Source organism: Leptonychotes weddellii, chromosome 8, assembly GCF_054177405.1.
Source record: "Leptonychotes weddellii isolate Sample4059 chromosome 8, ASM5417740v2, whole genome shotgun sequence".
Taxonomy (NCBI): domain Eukaryota; kingdom Metazoa; phylum Chordata; class Mammalia; order Carnivora; family Phocidae; genus Leptonychotes; species Leptonychotes weddellii.
This window is the reverse complement of record NC_138376.1, coordinates 17,159,189-17,174,565: the sequence shown is the minus strand read 5'-3', so window position 1 is coordinate 17,174,565 and position 15,377 is coordinate 17,159,189. Positions and strand designations below refer to the sequence as shown.

General features: G+C 40.3%; 1 long non-coding RNA gene across 2 annotated transcripts; it reads right to left on the bottom strand.

Moving 5' to 3' along the window:
• Positions 1-1,412: 1,412 nt before the first annotated feature.
• LOC145722969 (uncharacterized) lies at positions 1,413-14,278 on the bottom strand. Of its 2 annotated transcripts, none has more exons than XR_014147551.1 (3): positions 14,171-14,278; positions 6,898-7,006; positions 1,413-1,627 (listed from the first exon to the last, which is right to left on the bottom strand). It is a non-coding gene; the product is annotated as an uncharacterized LOC145722969 (long non-coding RNA). The 2 variants fall into 2 exon arrangements; XR_014147550.1 differs by lacking the exon at positions 14,171-14,278 and adding an exon at positions 8,548-8,959.
• Positions 14,279-15,377: the final 1,099 nt, after the last annotated feature.

The following is a 15,377-nucleotide window of genomic DNA, read 5'->3' as shown; positions in this document are numbered from 1 at the left end:
AACTGCAGTTCCTTTTCTTATCCCCACTGTATAGATGGGGAAACTGAGGCGCGAGTAGGTTAAGTTACATGTTCAAAGTTACACAACTTGCACGTGATGAGTCCTGGGTTCAAAGAGACCCTCTGACTCCAGAATCTTCACATTACTGTTATATTCCACCAACTTGGCCCTACACTAACTCTGCTTGCTCTCTCCTAGACAAGGACCTCTGAGGGAAAGTTTAATAACACTTAGTCACTTAAGCAGTTTGGCGGTAATAGGATTTTTACATGGGCATTTTTTTCCAGGCTATAAACTCTCTAGGATGATTTGGGGGTGTGTGTACATCTACACTTCTGATCATTCAAATTCAGCTTTGCAAAGGCTTAGACATTGTATAAAGAGAGTTCTAGATGATGAATTTGTTAGCACTGCAAATAATTGTTAATTGTGGTGCAAGTCATACTAAAGCATGTGAAGTGAAGCAAAGTCTGCTTTCACAAAATTTCAGTTAAACTATACATTTATTTACCTCAGAAAAAAATAGGAATAGTCTAAATGCAGTTAAAGAAAAACGTGCTACCAAATGGTGCAAAGAACAAAAAGAAACTATTATAAGTGGAAATGTCTGGTTATTTACCCATTGTAAAATTCTAGACCTTCATTTTATTAGTCCCATTAATTGGTTATTACTAATTATTACTGGCTGTTTATACTTGCTTTTATTTTATTCTATTTTTAGAGTTTTACTCATACATTCAGTTCTACATTGAAACTGTTAACATTTTTTGAATGTAGTCATTGTTTGAATGTAGAAGGTAATCAAAGATATTCAAGCATTAAAGTATTTTTTCATAGCAATAACAGTTGCTTGGGGAGTGTCTTAAGGACATTCTGAGATGAGTAAGAATAAGATTTTGAAATTGAAGACAGGAATTTAGACCCAGGGCTCCCATCACCTTCCCTCCCTGAGGAAGCCTCATGGAGAAAAAACGCCAGTGTGGGAATCAGATGGTACACTATGCTAAAGGCTTTTAAAGATTATAAATCCTCTCGTTCATAGAGTGCCTATGACAGACCCCAGAAGAGCCATTGTTCTAATGATGCCTCCTATTTCCCTGAAAGATATCAAGAAAACAGACACCAATGTCCAAAGTAGCCCAGGGGCAGTCAGAGTCCAGACCCCCGTGGAGTAGGGTTTCCCAATTTGGCAAATAAAAATATAGGAAGGCCAGTTCCTACGAATTCAAATTTCAGATAAGCAACAAATAAATTATTTACGGTAAGTGTATCCCAAATATGTCATGAGACATACTTATACTAAAAAAAGTAATTCAAATGTAACTGGGCATCCTGTATTTTATTAGGCAACCCTACCAGGGGGGCAGAGAGAACATAGATGCATTGAGGTCACTTGGAGCCAGTGCATCGACAGATGAGTGCAATAATCTTTGCATCTGCTTTGCCCAGATGAGTAGTATAAACTGTTTTTATGCAATCAGGATATGAGTATATTTGGGGGAGTCTGTGCCCAGCCACGAATGAGAAGGTAGTGTTAGCAGCAAGTGGATAACACTGGAAGTCAGAGGCACTGAACTCATGCCCTTCCTCTGGCACTCCGTGTGTGCCCTTGGACAAGCCAGGGAATCTGTAGGGAAGGGAGAAGGAAGTAAGAAATTTTCAGCTTCATCCATAAATTGGGATGATGTCTACTAACTGGTTATGGTTTGGGGGAGGCTTAAATAATATCACCAACCATAAAAGTGCTTTTTGGACACAAAAATTATACACCAAAATACTACACAAAGATGAGATATCATGATCACATTCACCCACTTTAACTGTTTGGAGAAAAATAAGGGAGGAGAAGGTGGAACAGGAACCCCCCTCCTCCTCTGGTCTCTGTCTCCTTCATCTAGAGCCTCTGATGTGTCTTTCATATATTAACGGATATAGAATCACTATGACCACCCCAACTCTTTGTAATTAATTCAATTCAAGCTGTCACCACGGGAATGACTCAGCAAAATTTGATATTTTGTTAACTTAAACTTCTTAGCTGAGAGCAGCCCGGCTATTTCACAACCAGCCCAATACATGTCAAAAAGAGTTAAGCCCTTCCACGTGACAGATCTAGCAAGGTTTCTTTACAAAATAAAGATGTAGGGCCAATTGTCACTGAAGCAGAAGGCTGGCATATAGAAATCGCTATCTGGTATGAAGCGTGGTTATCCTGGCGAACATTCTTGGGAGTCTGAAGATCTGGATTTGAGGACAAACTGCTCCATACTGTGTGTTCTGGGGCCAGTCATTTAACCTCTCTGAGCCTCAGTGTTGTTATTTACACAGTAAAAATAGTAACTATCCATCTCCTGTAGACTGCTGTGAAGATTAAGTGAGGCTTACATATGTATATAGCACTTTGGGAAGTGTATTATATAATAAAATGCAAGTCATAATTCTCATTTATCTATGTTGTGTTTGTGTTATCCTAACTGAAATAGAAGTAAAATCTTCTAAAAACACCATCAAGTGTGGTGGCATTATTTTTGTCATCTATCTCCTACATTGATTTTTTTGGACTATATACCTCTCTGAAATAAAATTGTCCTTGCTTTCTTTCAACTAAAATTTGAAGTATTTGGGAAACTTATATGCAATTTAGTTCAGCAGTTCGGAAGGATGTTGAATATTTAAAATGTGTCTTTTTAATCTGAGGCTATGAGAGCCTCAAGATGATTTTCGTGTCTGCAGACATGCCCTCTGACAACTCAAAGTCAGCTTTATAAAGCTCTCCACCTTTCATACCCAGACAAACTTGTTAACAGTGCCAACAAATGAGAATTACAGTGCAATTCAGACAAAAGGGTGTAATAAGTCAGAGGAAATCTGCTTTGGCAAGAATCATAGTGAATGCAGTGCAGATAGCTCTGAGCTGTAAATGTCACTCCCTACCACGTATAGGTCTCAGCTGAACAGGTAGGGGTCCGCCTTACCTAGAACCACTGAGCAATTGGGAGCCTGACTAATATTTATTATTCATAAGAAATGGAGCCAGTGCATTTCAGACATTTGCAAAACGTTGCAGCCGTTAATGAGGTGGGGGAAGCGATCTGTTCCCCAGTGGCCCCTGACTGTGTTTATTTGAATGTGTGATCATTAGACTGCACAAGTCTCTCTGGGGCTCAGTGCCCAGAGTGCATTACACCCTGGAGAATGGGAAAATACTTTAATTAACAACAGGAGTAGGCAGGCCTGCTGGGCTCCTTCTGTTCCCATCCTCAGGACCTGAAATGTCTGCACTCAGTCCTCACCTCCACCATTTTCATTACCAACATAAAAGAAAACACTAAGCAACAATTTCATTTTGATTTGGAAAGACCATTAAATATAAGATATTTCTCCTCCTTCCTTCCTCTGATTCAATGTTATTAGTAACCAACATGCCAACACACCAACACATATACATATCCACTAGCAGGCCCATATACATACTCACACATACACTTGCAGGCATGCACAAGGCATGAACTTGATATTCCTGGATATTCCATATGCTCTGCGAACCGTACGGTACTCCAGGGTGCATAGATGGATAACATGCCAAATTGGCTTGGAGTATGCATTCGTTTGAACGTGCAAATTTATGTTAGTCAATTACTCAGATAAATGATTTGGTTCATTAATTTAAATAAAAGGGTGGCAAATTCCTAGCACATTATCTGAGAGATGATGTGTGTTTGTTTGTTTGTTTGTTTTTAAATGTTGAATCATTGATTTCTCCCGGGCATCTGGGTGGCTCAGTCAGTTAAGCATCTGCCTTCGGCTCAGGGTATGATCCAAGCATCCTGGGATCAGCCCTGCATTGGGCTCTCGGCTCAGCGGGGAGCCTGCTTCGCCCTCTCCCTCTGCCTGCAGCTCCCCCTGCTTGTGCTCTCTCTGTCAAATAAACAGATAAAATCTTTAAAAAAAAAAAATGAATCAGTGATTTCTGCCTGAACTGGTTATATCTAAAACCATGTCATACCCAACCAAAATTTGCAGGCAAGGAGAGTGAAGCTGCCATGTTCACTCTTAAAAGACAAACTCTCATAATTGAATCTTGTGCTCTATGTCCCAGGCTGATTTCTCACTGCATGTGAACATGTGAGTGTGAGCAGACTGGCTGCATGCACATCTATAGGCTGACCACTTGTGTTGTCCCCATGGCTCAGTCTGAGGGCTGACTTCTTGGAGAATAGTTATTTTATGGCAGGAACTCTAGGTTGACCAGAACTCAGAATTCACTTAATGAAGACTCACTCTATCAATTGGTAAGTATTGATTGAGCATCCATTGGTCTCCCTCATTGATATAGGCCCAAAAAACAGTGAGCAATCCAGGTAGAGAGAGATCGGTGTCTGACGCATATATGGAGAAGATTAAATGTTGGTGTGTGTAGTTGGGCTTTTAGCCTTCTGGAAAGCATACTTTTCTTCCCAAGGTCTATTAAGGAAGTTTGATTGCTTTTTAGGGTAGTAAGCAGGAGTGGAATAAATGGCAATCTAAGGAAACCTTAAAAAAATTAAACTTACTATTTTAGAACAATTTTAAATATACAGAAAAATTGTGAAAGCAATGCAGAGAATTCCTATATATCTCACAACTAGTTTCCCCTATTATTAACATCTTACATGGGCATAGTACATGTGTTATAATTAATGAATCAATAATGATACATTATTATTAATTAAGGTTCATACTTTATTTCAATTTCTTTCCTTTTTGCCTTAGGTCTCCATTTCTCTTCCAGGCTCAAGGTACTACGTTTCACTATAAGATATTATCTCCACCCAAGATACTATGTTACACTACATGATACTGCTTTCAGTCTTCATGTCTCCTGAGGCTCCTCTGGGCTGAGGCAGTTCCTCAGACTTTATTTTTTATGACCTTGGGAGTTTGAGGAGACTGATTTTATAGAATTAAATTGGGATTTGTCTAATGCTTTTCTCATGATTAGATAGGGGTTGTGGTTTTTTGGGAGGAAGACCACAGAGATAAAATGCCCCCTTCATTACATGATACCAAGTGTACATACTATCAACATGACTTCTTGCAGACACCGTTTTCTCCTCCCCCAGTAGCTTATTGCCTAAAAATATTTAAGACCCTTTTTGCGAAAGTGGCCCTACAAGGAATCTATCATACCCACAGGCTCCTTGGCCCACTTCCTGGATCATGACTGGCCTCTTATTTCAGTTACATGGGTTATGGACCATCATATTTATCACACAGCATGTTCTTTCCCAAGTAAACATCATCTTCAACATTGACATTAAATATTTAAGATGCACAGAAGCTGTTAACTCTTATATAGAGAATATCGTTTTATTTCATTCTAGAAAATCAAGTAAATCTTGTTATACTTATGTGTGAAAAATTTTGGCAATTGAGTGTTTCAAGAAAAAGCTGAACCTTTACATTTGACTTGTTGGTGATCTTTGCATTTTAAATGTTCCTCTCACAGCTGAATATTTTTGGTATAATTTTTCCTTAACAAAACTTACGGGGTTGGGAACATGCGTATTTACTGATTATCTACTCTGCATAAGTATTTTGCATTTAAATATCGCAGTAACCCTCTAAGTCAGGTATAATTATGTTCATTTTACAGATGAAGAAGTGGCTCTGGGAGACCAGGTCACATGATTGATAAATGATGAGCCAGAATGTATGAATGACCTAGGTTCTTTCTATGATACACAACATTCCTGGGAGTTGATAATGGTGTATGTTGAGAGAGGACAGAGTAGGCTCTCTTACATACCTGAAATGCCCCCATTAGACTTGTAAGACTTTGGGTCTTGGAGAATTTCCATACTTCAAGAAACTTCTGGAAAAGTGCAAGTTTTTATTTCTATAGACATTTTCACATCTTTTGCATGCTTGCTAAAAAAAAATATTCTTTATACTTCTTCATTTATTCTCTATTTAGGCAATGGTTCTTGTTCCTTTTTGATCTCAATGCTAAAACAAATGTGTTTATTATAACTTCTCATGAAAATTAGAGGAGTTCCCCCGGAAAGTTAAGAGAAGGTGACTTTAATAATAGAGTAGAATAGATAAATATTTCACTGTAACCAATAATTGATCAATATGAAGATAGTTGCAACAATGTAACAAAGCACACTTTTTATGATATATAAGGAACCAAAATAACTTAATGAGAAAAAGAGCAAGCCAATGGAATTGTGAACAAAGCTCATGAAGAAACAGTTTTCAAATAGATGCAAATTTTTTTAAAGGTTTTATTTATTTATTTGACAGAGAAAAACACAGCTAGAGAGGGAACACAACCAGGGGGAGTGGGAGAGGGAGAAGCAGGCTTCCCGCTGAGCAGGGAGCCCAATGTGGGGCTCGATCACAGGACCCTGGGATCATGACCTGAGCCGAAGGTGGGCACTTAACGACTGAGCCACCCAAGGGCCCCTCAAATAGATGCAAATTTAAACAATATGGCTTTGACTCATCAAATTGGCAAAGATTAAAAATTCTAATACCTAAGAGTTGGCAAGAATGTTAAAAGGAATGATTCTTTTTTAGCAATACCTATCATAGCTTTAATGTCTATTTCCTTTGAGCCAAAGATTCTAATTCTAGAAATTTATCCTATAGAAATATTTGTTCAAATGTACAAACATAGATTTCCCAGTACATTAACTGTATCATTGTTTGCAAATTACAAGAAAGAGGAAACAACTCAAATGTCAATTAATGGGAGTATGTTGAAATAAATTATAGCATGTTAGAAAGCTATGCTGTCATTAAAAAGGTAAGATAGAGCTCTTATACCCACCTTATGTTTGCAAGTGAAAGAAAATCAGGTTGCTGAAGTTTGTATTTCTTACCCATTTAAGACAACATATATGGCTTTACCTGTATATTTTCACACATCTTTTGAATGTTGTAGTGATGGGGCTTTACAAAAAAAGAGAATCCTAAGCTCAGCGTGCTCTTAGTCCTCGGAATGGGACAGTGTATGCATCTGCCAACAGAGCAGCAATTTAAGAAAACATTTGATAAGGAGGAAGCTCATAAATTCTTTGAAAACATGTTAGATTGAAGTCATTGTGTATTATTAACTGAATCTATGGTGACTCTAGGAAATAGCACAAGCACAGAAGTTATATAAAATAACTCTTTAAACATGCAAATTATATTAATTGAGTGGTCACAAATTTAATTAACATTTTCTCTAATTTCCTTATCACATGCTGAATATTATAAAATGAAAAATATATATGACTATTACATAAAATATTCCTATATTCTTCAACTTTATGTAATTGCTATTCAATTCTAATTAACCCATTAAAACAACAACAACAACAACATTAGTCTGAAATGTCTCCTGATGTTTTTCCCCTGCTTAGTGAGAGTCCATTTGAGGAGAGGCTTATTATAACCATACTCAAATATTTTGATCCCCTAAAATATTTTACTTATGTTACACCAATGAAGGTAATGAGCTGAATGCAACAACAGTACCCAGCCCAAGAGGTAAATACATCATCCAGGAAAACATTAATTGACAAAGAAGTAAGAATTCATCCTGCCATGTGTAGGCAGACCCACTGGGGGCTTCTGAGGCTCTCAGTGGAAAAGGAAGCTTCTTATGGCAAAGGTGAAGGCCACCCACTTGATGTCCACAAAACCTGAATAAACTTGCCATGTCTGATACCTTTTGAACTAAACCTAGCACAATGATACCCTCTGGATGTAGTTCTTGTGTAGTTCTAAGGCTTTAAATACGTATCATATTTTTTTTTAAGATTTTATTTATTCACCTGAGACACAGAGATACAGAGAGAGAGAGAGAGAGCATGAGCAGGGAGAGAGGCAGAGGGAGAGGGAGAAGCAGGCTCCCTGCTGAGCAAGGAGCCCGATGTGGGGCTCAATCCCAGGACCCTGGGATCATGACCTGAGCCAAAGGCAGATGCTTAACCATCTGAGCCACCCAGAAGCCCCAATACATATCATAGTTTACTGATCCTCAGCCTGATATTACCTCAGAAATAGTGTCTCCAGCTACTTCTAACATGAAATGGTGAAGACATACATAGATCTGGGAAGCTGTCAAAAGGATACCTGGTCACCATCACAAGTATTGTGATTTAGAGCAGAAAATATAGGCAAAAAAAACTCTCATGTGGATGCACAGAAAGGCCACCTCAAACAACAGCCAGTAAAGAAGAAAAAACAATAAATGAAACAGCTGAAGGAAATAAATCAAGAAAGTATGGCAGCCTGGTTGGACCCAAGGAGTGCTTTGAATAGCAGCAAGCTCTGGAAATAGTAGCAGAATTTAGCTCCATCGAACATGCAGTCTGGTCTGTGGGCTGTTGCTCATTCACTGTAGCTTTTGTTTTGTTTTTGGGGGTTTTTTTGTAACCACTCCTCACAAAGGTGGGGCTCAGTGGTAAAAGACACTGTTATTACATCGCTCAATCTGTCTTCATTTTCAAATTGTGGTGCAATATTTATACAAAATAACACATACCAAGTTTTTAATGGTCATGAACAAACCTCAAAGGCACGAAGACTTGGATAGGCTTTCAGAAGTCCAGCTCCTTGGTGAATGAATCATGATCTCTTTGATCTAACATCTGGACGGCATCCTCTTGAAGGATCTAATTCCCTATACATTCACTTATCTTCCTCATATCACAAGATCCAGCCTTAGGCATGCAGGCTAAAAGCAGAGAAATGTTTCAGAGCCTAAGCTAAGTTGACAATTTGTATTTCTTCAAGCATCATGGTTCAGTCTTTTTTTTTTTACTTAAAAATTTTTAAAACAAATTAGATATCTTTTATTGCTGTGGTCTCAATATATCACACAGTGCTTAGCACATTGTTGACAATAAATAGCTAAGGAATAAGGAAAAAGGGGGAGGAGTTTATTTGAGAGAACTGGGACATAATTATCCAGTTCTATCTTCAATTTCCAGATTTCCTGTAGCATGAGTCAACTACTAGCCCAGCAAACACCAGACAACTTCACAGTATTTAAAGAAAGCCTGGCCCAGTACCATCTCTATGGCCAGCAAAACTCAGGAATGGCAACAGCAGAGAAAGGAATAAAAGTTTCAAGGCTAAGAGTAACCAGTGAAATAAGCTAGAAGCCCTAGCTTCAGGGTTGTGAAAGTAGCCCCAGGTCTGGAATTCCACAGTTCACGGATCTACAAAGGGAGAGATTTTACATAGAAAGGACAGTTTATAAGTATTTTCCTAGGGTACATGTATGCCCCTAACCAAAGCAATCTGGACTTACTAGAACTTAAACAGTTGTATGTCCATATTGCGGGGTCTCCATCCCTGTATTTTTGGTGGAATTCTGGCCACCCTAGGGCTCTTCATGAAGAGTCACTGATCAATTCAACAAATATCTATTAAGACACAGATAGGTAGCAGTCATGATATGGGGACACAACTGCAAGCAGGATATTCATGAACCTCACCCTAAGCAGCTGATGACCTTGTGAAAGGTTCTGGAGTCTCTTAGGATTTGTCTGACTTGTTTTCTGAGTGCCGGTTCTGTTGACTCCCACAATGTCCACTGTTCTCCTTTCCCCATTCCATTTGCCTTGGAGATGATTGCTACCACTAGCCATACCCACCCCGCTGTACAGTCAGTGCCCAGCAGAGTCACTGCTCCTCTGATGGTGCCCATCAAATTGCTCTATGGCTGGTAGTGTCCCTGTTAAAGATGTGGAGGACCATGCCCAGGCTGCCATGAGCTGAGGATGCTCAAGGCACTGGTGCCATTTCCCACCATGTTAGAAGTTGCCTGCATCCATGTTGCTGACATCTTACAGTCCATCAGGTGATGGTGACCATTGCAAAGAGGAAAAACTAAGTGAGGTAACCAGACAGAGAAATGGTAGGGATATCCTTTTATATAGAGTGATCGGCAAGGGTCACTCTGATAAGGTGAGCTTTGAGCTGAGACAGAAGAGAGTGAAGGAGGTAATCACATGAATATCTGGAGGAAGAACATAACAGGCAGAGGGACGAACAAGTGCAAAGGTCCTGAGGAAACATTGCATCTGATATTTTCAAATAATCCCAAGGAAGAGAATGTGGTTGGAGCAGACTGAATTAGGAGGAAATGAAGTCAGGAAGTAGAGGAGTCAGATCACATAGAGTCTTGTAGGCCTTGGGAAGGACTTTGGATTTTCTTCTGAGTTGCACAAGAAGCCATTGTGAGGAGGTGCCAAGAAAGTGGCATGATGTGACTTGGGTTTGAGAATCAACCCAAGAAACCCAACCAACCCATCTCTTTGGTCTGGGGTGTGGCAAATAGACTGAAGGGATCCAAAAGGGGAAGTAGGGAGATCATTTGGGGGCTTTGAAATAATATAGGTGAAACATGATGGTAACTCGGATCAGGATAGTAGCGGTGAGGTTGGAGGACCCGGTTGGACTCAAATTTTACCGTATATTGGATATGAGGTGGGAGGGAAAGAGAGTTAGGATGACTCCAGGTTTCTTAGCCTGAGTAACTTGAGAAATGATGTTAGTTGACTGGGATGGGAAGTCTAAGGGAAAAGCAGACTGGTGGGGTAAGGTTAAAACTTTAGTATGGACATGTTGATTTCAAGATGCCTGTTAAGTATCCAGGGTAGATTTTGATTAGGCAGCTGAATATACAAGATTAGAGTATAGGAAGAAATCTGAATTTGTGATTTAAAATTGGGGGCCTTTATCATATAAATCAGTGGAACTAAGTTAGATTAAATAGGCACTAAGCATTATAGATAAGAGAAAAGGTCTGAGGACTCCTTCTGAAGGATCCTGGAGACCAGCAACATCCAGAACTAAAGAAACAGTAAGCATGTAGGGAAAAAACAAAACAAAAACTGAGCAGAAGCAGCCAGTGAATGTGGTGCCCCAAAGACTCATTCAGGAAAGCATATCAGGGGATAATCAGCTGTATCAAATGCTGTTAACACAAGGAGCAAAATGAGTCTAAGGATTGACTGAGGAAGACTAAGGTTGTCTGTATAGAGGTCATTTTTATGTGAACAAATATTTATTTCCAAACTGAGACACTTTTGAGAATGAAAGCTGATGTGTATTACTAATCTACTACTTTTTAACAAATTATCCCCCAAACTTAGTGACTTAACAGCAAACATTTATTGTTTCATACAGTTTATGTGGGCCTAGAATTTTAGAGTAGCTTTGCTGCACAATTCTATCTCAGGACCTCTTACGAGATGGCATTCAGATATTGGCCAGAGCTACCATCATCTGAAGGCTTAACGGAGGCTGTAAGATCTCCTTCCAAGGTGGCTCACTCACATGGTGAGTTAGCGCTGGTTGTTGTCAGAGGCCCCAGGGTCCTAACAACATAGAATCTGATTTCCTTCAGTGCAAGTGACCCAAGAAAGCAAGGATGAAATGATTACACAAGTCAGCCCTACTCAGTCTGGGAGGGAACCACAGAAGAGTATGAATACTTGGAGGCTAGGATAATTGGGGGTTATCCTAGAGGATGGCTACAAGAGGATGTTATTTTTTTTTTTTAAGATTTTATTTATTTATTTGAGAGAGAGAGAATGAGACACAGAGAGCATGAGAGGGAGGAGGGTCAGAGGGAGAAGCAGACTCCCTGCCGAGCAGGGAGCCCGATGCGGGACTCGATCCTGTGACTCCAGGATCATGACCTGAGCCGAAGGCAGTCGCTTAACCAACTGAGCCACCCAGGCGCCCCAAGAGGATGTTATTAATACTTATGTCCAGACAGGGTGGCTCAGGCCACTATCTGACTCTTGGTTTCAGCTTGGGTCATGATATCAGGGTCATGAGATCAAGCCCTATGTTGGGCTCCGCATTCAGCAGGGAGTCTGCTTGAGACTTTCTCTCTCTCCCTCTGCCTCTCCCCCCACTTGCACATTCTCTCTCTCTCTCTCTCAAATAAATAAATAAATCTTTAAAAATATATATTTATGCCCAGACAACAGATGTGAGCAGGAACCATCTCAGGCAAACTGAGATGTATGGTCACCCTAATCTGGTGACTTTGAGTAGAATGGTTTCAGGGGAGTGGAATGATAGAGATGAGAACCACACCAATGAAATTCAGTCTCAAAACTTTTGCTCTATTACTGGATGGAAAATTAGCTCTTTTTCCATCTCTTTCCACTAGGCTTGAACTAGAATTGTGAATATGACTGGTAGCCAATTTGCCATTAACTTGGTGTCAAAGAATAAAACCAACAGAAAACCTTCTGTCAAGAGACAGAAATTCTCGGGGCACTTGGGTGCCTTAGTCAGTTAATTGTCTGCCTTCCGCTCAGGTCATGATCCCAGAGTCCTGGGATTGAGTCCCGCATCGGGCTCCCCGCTCCGTGGGGAGTCTGCTTCTCCCTCCGCCTCCCGCTCCCCCTGCTTGTGCTCTCTCTTTCTCTCTCAAATAAATAAATAAAATCTTAAAAAAAGAGAGAGAGAGAGACGGAAATTCTCAGTAACATTGTCTGAGCACTTGGATCCAGTCAAGCCTAAAGCTCACAGTAGCTGGAAAGGTCATCACACTTTCCCCCAGCCCCTTTAAAAAAGTTAGACTTCTCAAATTAACAACCAAAAGAATCCAGATGAATGTCTCTCTTATTTAAGCAAATTCTCATGGACCACAATCTACAAATGTCCCAAACACATCCAGGCATGTCTGAGTGCAGGGTAAACATAGCTTAAACCTAGTCTGGTCTCCCTGCGACTCCAGGAACGTTGTTCAGATCATCTCCTTTAAGGACTTTTATTTATATCAGCATCTTAATTGGTGGCTAGGATTATATAATGGATTTTATATGTAGGAGTATACACTGACATTGAGTTCATATTGGTACTTGAGCAACCCATAAAAGTCTATCTTCAAAGACAGGAAATGCCACAAGTCCTTCGTTAGAGACAATGTTACTCTATGAAACACTGAGGGCTCTTCCCTAAATCAATCCAATAACAAAATTCTTGCCCAGGAAAATGCTTCCAGCAGAATGGTTGGACCATCCATCCTAAACCAAACTGAAGTCCCTCTCTGTACAGGAAAAGAAAATATCCAGGTTTAGATTATATGTTAGTTACTTTCTCTTCTCTTACTTTCTAACTAACCACCTTCAAGATCTTGATTCCTTCAGTCATCCAGCAGGAACACAGTTGGATTTTTATATAGCCTATCAGAAATTATTTTGAATTTGAAACAAAACAAAACAAAAAACCCTCTATAGATAGAAGGACATAGAAGAGAGGCTAGAGGTGAACAGAGAAAGTTAGCAGTGGCTGAAATCAGCCTGCAGGCTCTCCCTTGCTGAAGGGCTATCCCGGAGCTGGGGAGTAAGGGCTTGCCACCTGGAGGTTTCCCCAGACCACTGCCTCTTTATAATGCACATTGAGAGACAAGAACAGAACTGAGCTGTGCATGCAGAAAATTGAATGTGTCCATTGATCCAACAAGTCTGAACAAATTCTCATTCTTGTTACCACAGCAATTAGTCCCATGGTCATTGGGGCATTGAAATACAGCAGTTTGGTGCCACTTGTCTTACTGCCTTGTCTTACCCAAACATGAAACACATTCAGATTGGGACAGAGCCAACCTTCTTAACTTCCAATCACCATCTGCTTCAATTTAGGAAATGGTTTGAGGAGAGGGAGTGGCAGGGAGGTGACATTTAATTTCAAGATCTCCCCACTGCTCCCCATTGCTGCCACTGCATTAGCTTGCTCCTTTCAGAGAACACAAACATTTCCTGAGGAACTACTTTACATGAGATACTTTCTTATACATTGTCTCATTTAATCTCACCAGTAGGATTTATAGCTGCCTCTCTTGAAGAGGCACAGCTTACACGGAACACTGAATGTGGTAGAAACATTGGTGGTAGACACAGTGGTAATGAACAAAATGTGCTAATGGGTTGAACATAGAACCAAGAACCCACAGAGCCAATTCATGATCCCAGACCCACTACTGCCCTTGAGATATGACCTCAACAATACCATCTGTACCTCAGTTTCCCTTAAAATGCAATGCACAACAGAGGAGTGTGATTGCCACATTGAATGTAGCACCCAGAGCTTCTTTAAAGGTGTTTCAAAATGCACGGCATGATAACTCTTGAGTAAATAGGCATTTCACACTTAGACTTACCCAGTCGGGGTGTGGAGGATGATGTGAATTGATCCCACTGCTTTCTCCATGTAGTTCAATGTTTCCAGATGGTGCGTTCAATTAGAGTTTATTTCAGCATCTTAAATGAAATCTATTGAGAAATGATAGCTCACTTTAGAAGTGTACACTCTACCGGGGGGAAAAGCATATCAACACGCTCTCCCTAACATGCTATGTTACTTCTCCACAGCTCATGGCATGGAAACTGCCATAACTTTCCCCCAGCCAGACTTAATAGAGAAAAAGTCAGTGCTGTTTCCTCTGCTGAGTATCAGATTTTTCCTCTTGAACATTCTCAACTTTGGCACTATGGACATTTGGAGTTGGATAATTACTTTTTTTTTTTTTTTTAAAGTAGGATCCATGCACAGCTTGGAACCCAATGTAGGGCTTGAACTCACAACCCTGAGATCAAGACCTGAGCTGAGATCAAGAGTTGGACACTCAGCCGACTGAGCCACCCAGGTGCCCCTGGAGTTAGATAATTCTTTATTGCAGGGGTTGTCCTGTGCACTGAAGTCTGTTTATTAGCATGCCTGGCCTCTACCCACTAGATTTCCATAGCAACTGTCCCCAAACTGTAACAACGAAAAATATCTCCAGACATTGCCAGCTGTCTGGGGGTAAAATCACCAGGTCTTCTGACTACTCCCTGGCCACCATATCTAGTCCTTGGGAATGGCAAAGGAGTTATGTTTTTATCTACCTGATCATAGTAAGAAAGAGAAAATGAATTTCCTCTGAAAGAAGTCCATTAAGTGTTGAGTGATTCTTCCCAGAACTACAGTTATACCTAAATTATTACAGGGTTAATCCAATTTCCTCTGAGGCCATGCTGATTTAGGCAAAACAGCCCTTCATCAGTTTCTCTTCCACACTCCCTCTTCTGTTCCCTCCTGTGCCTGGAGAGGTTCAACTATTCTCAGAACACACAGTCATAGAGCGTCTTGAAAGGTTGGATACCTTTGGATCCTCTAATACACACACACGCACACACCTAGACAACCCAACACATGGCTATAGGGTGATGAATAAAGTCAGTTTCCACCACCATGTTTTCCTTACTCAACTCACCTGACTTTCCTTCCTCTGGCCATAGAATGTTCCATCCCCTTCCATTCATGAAACTCTTACCCGCCTTCAGCCATACCCCTCTTCTTGTTAGGAGATCCATGCCCTCTAAGCT